The sequence below is a fragment of the Equus asinus genome, chromosome 30 (assembly GCF_041296235.1).
Source record: "Equus asinus isolate D_3611 breed Donkey chromosome 30, EquAss-T2T_v2, whole genome shotgun sequence".
Taxonomy (NCBI): Eukaryota; Metazoa; Chordata; class Mammalia; order Perissodactyla; family Equidae; genus Equus; species Equus asinus.
This window is the reverse complement of record NC_091819.1, coordinates 21,252,857-21,263,690: the sequence shown is the minus strand read 5'-3', so window position 1 is coordinate 21,263,690 and position 10,834 is coordinate 21,252,857.

The window sequence follows — 10,834 nt, the reverse complement described above, 5'->3', positions numbered from 1 at the left end:
GGGATGTGAAATACCAACATTGCTGATAAAATATTCAGAAATGATCTTACCATAACTTTTGACCCAACATCTGTGCTAAGACAGATTTAAAACTCGACCCTGGTGGCTTCTAAGACTGAAAGACATTCTTACTGATTGTGCAGTTCATTTGAAGAACCGCATCTGATTTTACATTGTCCTTTCTCATCAGATCAATACGTTCAAGTTTAAGGTCTGTTAAAATGCTGCAGTCCTGCAGCTAATTGACATAGCATTTTGGTTCTGTGGCCATGATAAGTGCAAAGCCATGCTAAGGAAGGAACTCCGGCCTGTCCCTTGCAGGCAGAGAGGAAGTTATGGAGCCCCTTCCATGGGTGCGAGAGGAGGAAGGAACTGCCTTCTCTCCTTCCCCACTCTCCCTCTTCTCCTCCAACCTCCACATCCAGCTTTGGTCCTACCTTACTTACCGGGCTCCCCAAAGCACTCGGGACTGCCAGCAAATGAGAGTGAACCCGAATTATCTCCAATACATGATAAAGCAAAGCATCCCCAAATCACAATATTTTTACTATAACGGAAACAAATCACTTGTGATAACACCTTGCAACTCATCTGGACACCTGGCTGAGAGACTAAACAAGGAGTTGATTGCTTTCCTGGAAAAAAAGATACACTGGTTTTCCAGCCCATGGTTACACATTACCCCTGCAGACAAAGGGGATAATCTGGCTTCGTTTCAGCCTCTTTGTTGTTCTATCTCACTTAACACAATAGTCATGTTCCTGAAAACCTGTGTGCATTTTGTCTTTGATAAACAGTACCACAATTGGAAGGCACCGAGGGAGCTTCCTATTTACAGGAATTCCACATGAAGCAAATATCAAAACTATGGCTACAAAGACTTTGTGGCAACATGAAAAATGCTTATGACTCAGTGTTAAGAGGAAAAAAGTCATAATCAAAATTGTGTGTATACTACGATTAAAATTTTTAAATGACATAGATGTACATATGATAAAATTTGGGGATGGAATTTACCAAAAGTTAAAATTTATCTAATAATAGTTATCTTAGGGTGTTGAAATATGGGTTATTTATTCCTCATTCTACTTTTCAAACGTTCTGGAATGATGTTTTTAAAACTAAAAAGTAAAGGAATCTTATTTAAAAAGTTGAACAGTTATTTAATTGTGCTATCAAAGTGAACCTTTTCACAATGAACTTCATTTAAGTTGGGGCAAATCTGTATTTTAAAGGTTTTCAAACCATTAATATGTCCCATTAAAATAAAATTTAAATGTAACAATTAGAACAACCCTAAAGTCAATCAAAATTAAAGTGTGAAGAGGAAACATATGAGCAAACTAGAAAAGGACTCCATTCCTCTGCATGCAACTCCCAAAGCAGTTTTGTGCACAGGACAGGCTGCAACAGGAATCTCTCTCACCTTTGTGCTTTGTTCTACACTGGAAACCATCCTGTCCCCTCTCCCCAGATGTTTACTTTTCATTATTTTTGCTAGAAGCGAGCATATCCCTTCATTAAACCCCTGGGGCAGACTGAAACTACATTCAGAGAAGCATCCCACTTCTCCCCATCCACCCACAAAATATGTACAGAAACACACACACACATACACACACTCATGTCAAACCTTTCAGAGCCTCAGGTAGCTGTCCCTGACCTTTTGGTTTGCTAAGGACAACTTTAAAAGCTAAGAATTGGCTTCTAAACTTCCTTTATGCTCTGCAAATATAAAATTTCTTTACGTCTACTACACAAATGAGTCACCTACCCAAAAACCTCTTTACTATCTACCATATCAAGTTTTATATACAAAGACTAACCAAATAACTTTCAACAAATTGATTCCTTTAAAAAAGATAAAAAGAAGAAAGACTTTTATTTCTAGGCTCAAAGTGCCCTTGTCAACTGGTGACAAATGAAACACATTTTATGGGATGAATTAAAGGCCACAGGGTCAATGCCCTCACTATCCAGGCAAATCATTGACTAAATCCTTATAAATTAATTAGACGGCTCACTCTCCTCCATTCTGATGTTGTTGGATACTATAATAAAATAGTCAAAGTCATCCAGTCTTCCCATCAATGGACGGTGTCTGCTTTTTCCTTATACTTGCCTAAAGGCCTTTGCCATAAACTCAGAAATAAAGTTGAAACTCTTGGAAGCAACCTCAGAAAGAGATGCAATAAAAACTGTAGCAGGTACTGCTAACTGTTGATGTGACAGTGAACACTCATGAGCACGGGCCTCCCAGCTGGAGCTGACATCATTTCCACAGACACCTGTCCAGCCTGCATCAGGGGCTTTGTCAAGACTTGTAGGACTTCTTGCACAGAAACAGATGACTTCGTGAAAGTAGACTGCTTAGCCTAAGAACAGCAAAATAAAAATTCATTTCCTGGGATTAAGTGAACAATCAGCTCACTGATTGTGGTTAATGTTCTATTTTGAGTAGGTATATGAAGAAAAGTCCTTTTATTTCTCCTTTATCTCTAACAATCAGTTTCATGGGACATACTATTTATAAACCAGAATGAAACATTCTTTAAGTGGTATACCAACATCCTTCCCTAGAATCAGGAAAAAAATTCTTATGAAAATTCTTAGTATATATTTTACACTAGGAAATTGAAAGAAAAACTTAAATATAAAAAATAGTGATTCTGTAGTGTATATATATATATATATATTTTAAAGATTGGCACCTGGGCTAACAACTGTTGCTAATCTTCCTTTTTTTTTAAGGATTGACACCTGGGCTAACAACTGTTGCCAATCTTCCTTTTTTTTTTTCTGCTTTATCTCCCCAAACCCCCCACCCTGTACACAGCTGTATATCTTAGTTGCATGTCCTTCTACTTGTGGGATGTGGGAGGCCGTCTCAACGTAGCCTGACGAGCGGTACCATGTCCGTGCCCAGGATCCGAACCCTGGGCCACTGCAGCGGAGCGCGTGAACTTAACCACTCAGCCACAGAGCCAGCCCCTGTAGAATATGTTAATAGACTATCTACAAACTACTCAAAACAATGGTAACAATGATTAATACTATTCAAAATGCTTTTCTGGGGCCAGCCTGGTAGCGCAGCGGTTAAGTGCACATGTTCCACTTCGGTGGCCCAGGTTCACCAGTTCGGATCCCAGGTGTGGACATGGCACCGCTTGGCAAGCCATGCTGCGGTAGGCATCCCACGTATAAAGTAGAGGAAGACGGGGACAGATGTTAGCTCAGGGCCAGTCTTCCTCAGCAAAAAGAGAAGGATTGGCAGTAGATGCCAGCTCAGGACTGATCTTCCTCAAAAAAAAAAAAATGTTTTTACTAAGTTCCTTTACTTTTCATGATCATATAGTTAATTACTTAGGTTCAATAAAAATCCATCCTCTTTCCTATAAAATTGAGCTGGATAAATCAAATTCGCAACAATAATCAAGACACAAACCTCTTTTAATTAGATATGACAGGCTACTAAGCCACTGCTAGGCCAAGAACTACTCTTTGTAGGTTGAAGGGAAATACCTACAAACAGTAATGTGTTGGTAAGTGTTTAACAGCCAGCTCTCCAAAGGAAAACAAAGCACTGCTTGGCAGCAGCTGCCAATTTCTGTGGTGTAAAGACTCCTATCATGGCCAACTGCAACACGACATTACTGAACATGGAGCTGGGAAGAGACATACAATAGTACACCATTATACAGTATTTCCACCACAAGGATACAAAAGATGTAAATAAACTCAAGAGCATACATTAAAATAAAATACACAATAATTAGGAGGTGACAGGTTTTGAGTATTTATTACCACTGATTTAAATACAATTTATGTAATTGTAAGTTACACATAAAGTTTAATTTCTAAGAATGGCCATGTTTAACAAGCAAAAATTCCTGCAAATTTAACAGTCAGCTCTTGTGAACTAGTATGAGCCATTTCCAGTATACTCCAGTATACCCAGAAAACTCCTGGAACTTCTTCTATGGCTTTACGGAATAGCAGCTTCACAAGTAACAAAGAATTTCCTAGCAGGTCAGGAATTTGACAGACTTGAGGGTCTCAGACAGGATACCCAGAGAGGCTCCTGCAGGCAAACCTCATAGAAGCAAATTGGATAGTCCTTGCTCCTTAGCTCAGTAGATGAGCTGATAAAGGCAATAAAATAATTCTGATACATAGAAGTAAATTACAACCCTAGAGGATTTACAAGTTAACTCTTAAACCAGAACTGCTCTGGTTTTATTAATATGTAACAAGGACATCTGTGTACATTAACATCTCTTATACACTATGTAAATAAAACTGGTTAAAGAAAACAAAACATCACAGGAGTTACACTGAATCAGAAAAATCTAAAAACAATTTATGAGGTCAAATCTGCACGTTAGAGTGGGACTTGATCACAAGGAGAGACTGTGAAAACAACTAACACTCTGCTGAACCACCCTTATGGGGGGCACATCCCATCCCACAATTGGGGGAGAAAGCCACTTTGCGCTCAGAGACAAAAAAACCCCACAAAAACCAGGATCACTCTGTGTAATCCTAGTCCCCCAAAAATGAAACCCCGAATCTTTCCTGCAGGTTACTGACTTCCTAACAAAAACATCTCTATCCCTAACTTTTGCAATATTGATATCTGAAGATAAGTCTCAACCTTCGTAAATATTAAAATCACGCAAGAAAACTAGGCTTTCTCTACCATAAGCAGGCTGACAGTAAAGTCTGTGATTCTGTCATTTTTTTCCTTTAAATATCCACTGCATTTTTTATTTGATGAGCCTGCCTTTCTAAAGCCGGGACTCCCTTGCAAAGCTCTTAGTAAGTAAAGTTCTTTTCTTTTCTAAATGCTTTTGGTCTCTGAGTCTTTCTTTGACAGCAACTTGCATATTTGTCCCTATTTTTTTGGCCCTATATACCCATCTAGGTTCTGCTGCTAGTCATGGCCATGTGGCTCCTGTTGGACCAACCTTCTTGCAGATAGCAATTATAATCTCGGAGCAAAATATAAAAACAACTATCTGAAGACATTGGAGAGCAATCAAAATCAGGTAGATATTGGAAGGGAGTCAACATTTGCACGAAAGCAAAAGAACTGGGTGAGTGTCCCATTTTTTACGGCTTTTATCTTGAGAGAAGGCCTCAAATTGCACGATGCAAGGCAACTAAAAGTCAGGGGGGAAAAAACGAAGTCTTACTGGCTTGAAGAACCAGAGGACAGAGTTCGAGGGAAACGCAGCCGCTGTAAAGCAAAAGAGGAAATCCTGAAAAGGCAAGAGAGAGAGGGAAAGGAGGAACCCCAAGTGCTGTGTATAAATTCTGTCCAGATCTCTGGCTGATGCCAGAACCACACACTTGTGAGGCCGACAAAATATTTGAGGAAATAATAGCCAAACACTTCTCAAAATTGCTATGTCCCCACCTAGATTGCAAGCTCAATGAACGCAAGGAATTCTAAGTTAGACCTCTTGAGTAGTCCACACAGCACGTAACAAAGTTAGGCCACATAGTAGGTTCTCAACTAATACTTAGTTATACATTCAACATCAAAAATAATTATTTGTTGAGTGCCTACTGTGTGTACAGCATGATGAAAGATACTAGAGACACAAGATGCTTTAGGTACAGCCACTGTGCTTAAGGAAGGAATAAGATTTTGAAAAAGATAAGAGGGAAAAGCCCCATTGTTTCTTTTTGAGGAAGGAGAGGACTTCCAATGGCCTCTGCTTGTCATTCCTTCCTAGGCAGTTCATCACGATTTGATTTATCTTGCTCCTAGTGATCCCTGCTAAAAGGAGAATGCAGCACTGTGAATCCAGAGTGAGAAGGGGTCTCTCATCAGCAGCCACGATCACAGGTGCATCTTTCCAGAGCCTCTTCAAACAGTCCTTTTCTCCCCTAACTTTTTTCATTTAGGATAAATGGGGTAGCCTCTTCTATACGATTTTCACTATTTTTGCTTGAAGTTGACTTTAGCTTTTAGGCAGAATTTATGTCCTTTAGACACCTACAGATGACTAACCATGACTTTTTTTTTTGAGGAAGATTAGCCCTGAGCTAACTGCTACCAATCCTCCTCTTTTTGCTGAGGAAGACTGGCCCTCAGCTAACATCCGTGCCCATCTTCCTCTACTTTATATGTGGGACGCCTACCACAGCATGGGTTGCCAAGCAGTGCCATGTCCGCACCCGGGATCCGAACCGGCGAACCCCGGGCCGCCGAAGCAGAACGTGCACACTTAACTGCTGCGCCACCGGGCCGGCCCTAACCATGACATATTTTGATACTTCAGTAAAATATGGAGGAAAACAGCTGGGAAAGACCATTTCTCCACTTTCGGAAAAATAGAGGTGTGCATACCTCTCCGGGGAATAGAGAGTATAAAATCAAAAGGATTACGTGTGTGTGTGTGTTAGGGACAGAGAGACAGCAAGAGAGAGTGTCAGAGAGACAGAAACACAATGACAGAGACAAACAGAGAAAGTGGGACTCTTAACATTCCTTTCTCTGTGTGAAACCTTGAAGCATTTCCCTCAGTCTGTTTACAAACTATCCAATAACAGTCTGTGATTTTCAGCCTGTCCACAAATAAACTCAACAAAACACCCCAGCAGAGACGTACTGCTCTGATATGCTCATTTTAAGTATTACTGTGGATATAAGGACATGATTTTGGGTAAAAAAGTCCAAAACTAGATGCCTGTGATCGTAAATTTAGTAAATCCCCTTGTAATGAGCTGCTGGAAACACCCGGGTTCTGTTATAAACAGAATTCACCCATAAAGATATAGACAGAAATTAGATTTCGGTGTGTTCACAGGATCCTCTGAGTCCAGGAAGCGGCATTTATGAGTTTGGTTATGAGCCTGTCACTGACTCTCAGAGTGACTTGAGTCAGTATGTTAGTGTCTCTGGTGCCTATTCAGTCATCAGTTGGGGTAACACTCTGCCATCCATTTCACAGCAGCGCTGCATCTGTCATGATCGCAACAGCTGTCATTTATTGAGTTACTACTATGCATCAGGCACTGTGGTAAGCACACTACTTGCATTATTTCTAGTCCTTACAATCATCCTGAAGGTGGGTGTTATTCAACTTACAGTTGGAGATACTGAATCTCAGAGAAGTTCAGCAAGTTTGGGGAAATCACATCAACTAGTAAGTAATATTGCCAGGACTCTGTCAGCTGCTTCTCACTAAATTACACTAGTTTGCTCTTATTCGTTGAGCAAAGTTGATATATAAAGAACATTCTTGGTATATAGATATGTACTCAGAAAGCTTAGGAACTGCATTCAAGGAGTATACACGTAGATGAAAGATGAGATATGGCCTAAATCAACCAGAGAATATAAACAAAGCACAGAGTGAAGGCCACAGGCGGCACGTAAGAACGATGCATAACGGGAGAGTATTTGAGACGCTTGGGGTATTCCCTGGAAATCACTGGAGGCTTTCAGTTTTCATGTTGTATGCATCCTAACCTGGATAACAAACCAAGAGTCCCCCACACATACCCACAAGACAAAAGCATTGTGCATCCCCTACCACGTGATTTCTGTTATAAGTTAAAAATAAGTCTCGAACGTTTGCAATCAGAAACATTAGAAAAATGCATTTTCACAAGTTGGTGATTGTTGATGGGTACTTGGGAGCTCACTGTACCACTCCCTCTATGTTTTTGCAGGCTTAAAACTTTCCATAATTAAGATTTTAAAAGAAAGACAGTGGAAAAAAGAAAGGAAAAGAAAAACGGCAGTCTGCCTGGGATGGAAGAAGAGTGATACCTGAAAACAAAGAAGAAATTCTGATAAAATAAATGACTTATGAGGGAGTTTCTTTCCTCCTGTTGCCAATAGTTGTAGGATTTTTTTTTATGCTTTTTTCTTCTAATGGCTAAGGAAGAGGATCTGTTTGATCCTCTTTAGCTCTTTTTATTTATTTATTTATTTATTTATTTTGAGGAAGATTAGCCCTGAACTAACTACTGCCAATCCTCCTCTTTTTGCTAAGGAAGACTGGCCCTGAGCTAACATCCATGCCCATCTTCCTCTGCTTTATATGTGGGATGCCTACCACAGCACGGCTTTTGCCAAGCAGTGCCATGTCCGCACCCGGGATCTGAACCGGCGAACCCTGGGCCACAGAGAAGCGGAACGTGCAAACTTAACCGCTGCACCACCGGGCTGACCCCAGTTGTAGGATTTTAAGAGGGAAAAAACTCAGGGAATAAAGAGAAAGATCCTCCTGTTAAAACCTGAGAGTATTCTTACAAGGAGCGAGGGACTCTGAATGACCAAGAAAAGCCAGCATCTTGGAAGACAACACCAGTGTGGCCCAATATGGAGGAGCTGAGAGGGGCTACATAAGGAGCTCAGGAACAAAGGGCAGGGTTGTAACAGAGAACTGTTCTCAATGAACTTAACTGCATCCTAGAACAAAGTTCAAAAATATTAATAACATATTGGGGCTGGCCCCGTGGCTGAGTGGTTAAGTTCGTGTGCTCTGCTGCAGGCGGCCCAGTGTTTCGTTGGTTCGAATCCTGGGCGCGGACATGGCACTGCTCATCAACCCACGCTGAGGCAGCGTCCCACATGCCACAACTAGAAGGACCTACAATGAAGAATATACAACTATGTACCGGGGGGCTTTGGGGAGAAAAAGGAAAAAATTAAATCTTTAAAAAAATATATTAATAACATATATATTAAAGCTATATCTATACTGATATCTCAGTGAATCAGTCTGTTGGAGCACTTAGGGCTTGTACACAGTCATGTGTTTTGCCCTAGTTGATCTTCTTTGCTGACGTTGGCATGAAATGGCCAATGGTGGCTGTTACAGTTGTTCTTTCATACAATTATAGCTTGTAAACCAGTGATTCCCAATCTTTTTCAAGTTAAGACATCTTACCATCGCTTATTTGATTTTATGAAACTTGTTCCTTTTTTTCTCCCTAAAGGAAAAAAAAAAATTATGACATTTATTTTTTAATAAAACTAACCAAAATAAAAGTTCTGGCAATTCTTTAAAATAATTTTTTTAATATTAATAGGAATACAAAAATATCCAGCATTCAATATGGTGAAATTAACAATGTCTAGCATCTAATCAAATATTATCAGACATACAAAGAAACAGGAGAACCTTACTCTTGATGAGAATGATTGGTCAAGAAAAACTGACCCAGAACCGTCCCAGATGTTAGAACAAACAGACAAGGACATAAAAATAGTCATGATAGTTGTGTTACATATGTTCAAAATTTAAATAGACACATGAAAGATATTTTTAAAAAATTCTTATCAAACTTCTAGACATACATAGAACAATGGAACAAAACAGAGAGCCCAGAAATAAACATATGTATACATGGCTAACTAATTTATGACAAAGGAGCAAGAATATACAATGGAGGAAAAATAGTCTTTTTAATAAATGGTGCTGGGAAAATTGGATAGTCACACACACAAAAATGAAACTGGACCCCTACCTTACACCGTACACAAAAAGCAACTTAAAATGGATTGAAGCCTTAAATTTAAGACCTGAAACCATGAAACTCCTAGAAAAAAACATAGGTAGTAAGCTCTTTGACAATGGTTCTTGGCAATGATTTTTTGGATTTCACACCAAAAGCAAAAGCAACAAAAGCAAAAATAAATGGGACTACATCAAAGTAAAAAAAGTTCCTGCACAGCAAAGGAAACCATCAACAAAACAAAAAGACAACTCACCAAATGGGAGAAAATATTTGCAAATCATATATCTGATAAGGAATTAATATCCCAAATATATAAATAACTTATACAACTTAACAACAAAAAAATGAACAACCCAATCAATAAATGGGCAGAGGATATGAGCAGACATTTTTCCAAAGAAAATGTACACATGGCAAACAGGCACGTGAAAAGATGTTTGATATTACTAATTATTAGGGAAATGCAAACCAAAATTACAATGAGATATCACCTCAGACCTGTCAGAATGGCTATTATTGAAAAGATAAGAAATAACAAATGTTGGCGAGAATATGGAGAAAAAGGGATCCTCGTACACTACTGGTGGGAATGCAAACTGGTGCAGTCACTGTGGAAAACAGTATGGAGATTTCTCAAAAGATTAAAAACAGAAATACCATATGACCCAGCTATTCCATTTCTGGGTATCTATCCAAAGAATATGAAAACACTAATTCAAAAAGATGTATGCACCCCTATATCCATTGCACCATTATTCACAATAGCCAAGACTTGGAAGCAACCTAAGTGCCCATCAACAGATGAATGAATAAAGAAGATGTGGTATATATAGACAATGGAATACTACTCAGCCATAAAAAAGATGAAATCTTGCTATCTGCAAGACCATGGATGGAACTTGAGAGTATTATGCTAAGCGAAATAAGACAGACAGAGGAAGACAATTACTGTCTGCTCTCACTCATATGTGGCAGATAAACAAACACATAGGTAAGAAGAACAGATTGGTGGTTACTAGAGGGGAAAGGGGGAGGGGGAAGGCAAAAGGGGTAATGGGGCACATTTGTACGGTGGCAGATGGCAACTAGACTTTTGGTGGTGAACACAATGCAGTCTATACAGAAACTGAAAATATAATGATGCACACTTGAAATTTACATAATGTTGTAAACCAATATGACCTCAATAAAATTTAAAAATTTTAAAAATCAAGCTCACGGAAACTGAGAGTAGAAAAGTGGTTGCCAGGGACTGGGTAGTAGGAGAAACAGAGAGAATTTGGTAAAATGGTACAAACGTTCAACTATCAGACGAACAAGGTCTGGGGATCTAATGTATAACATCATGACT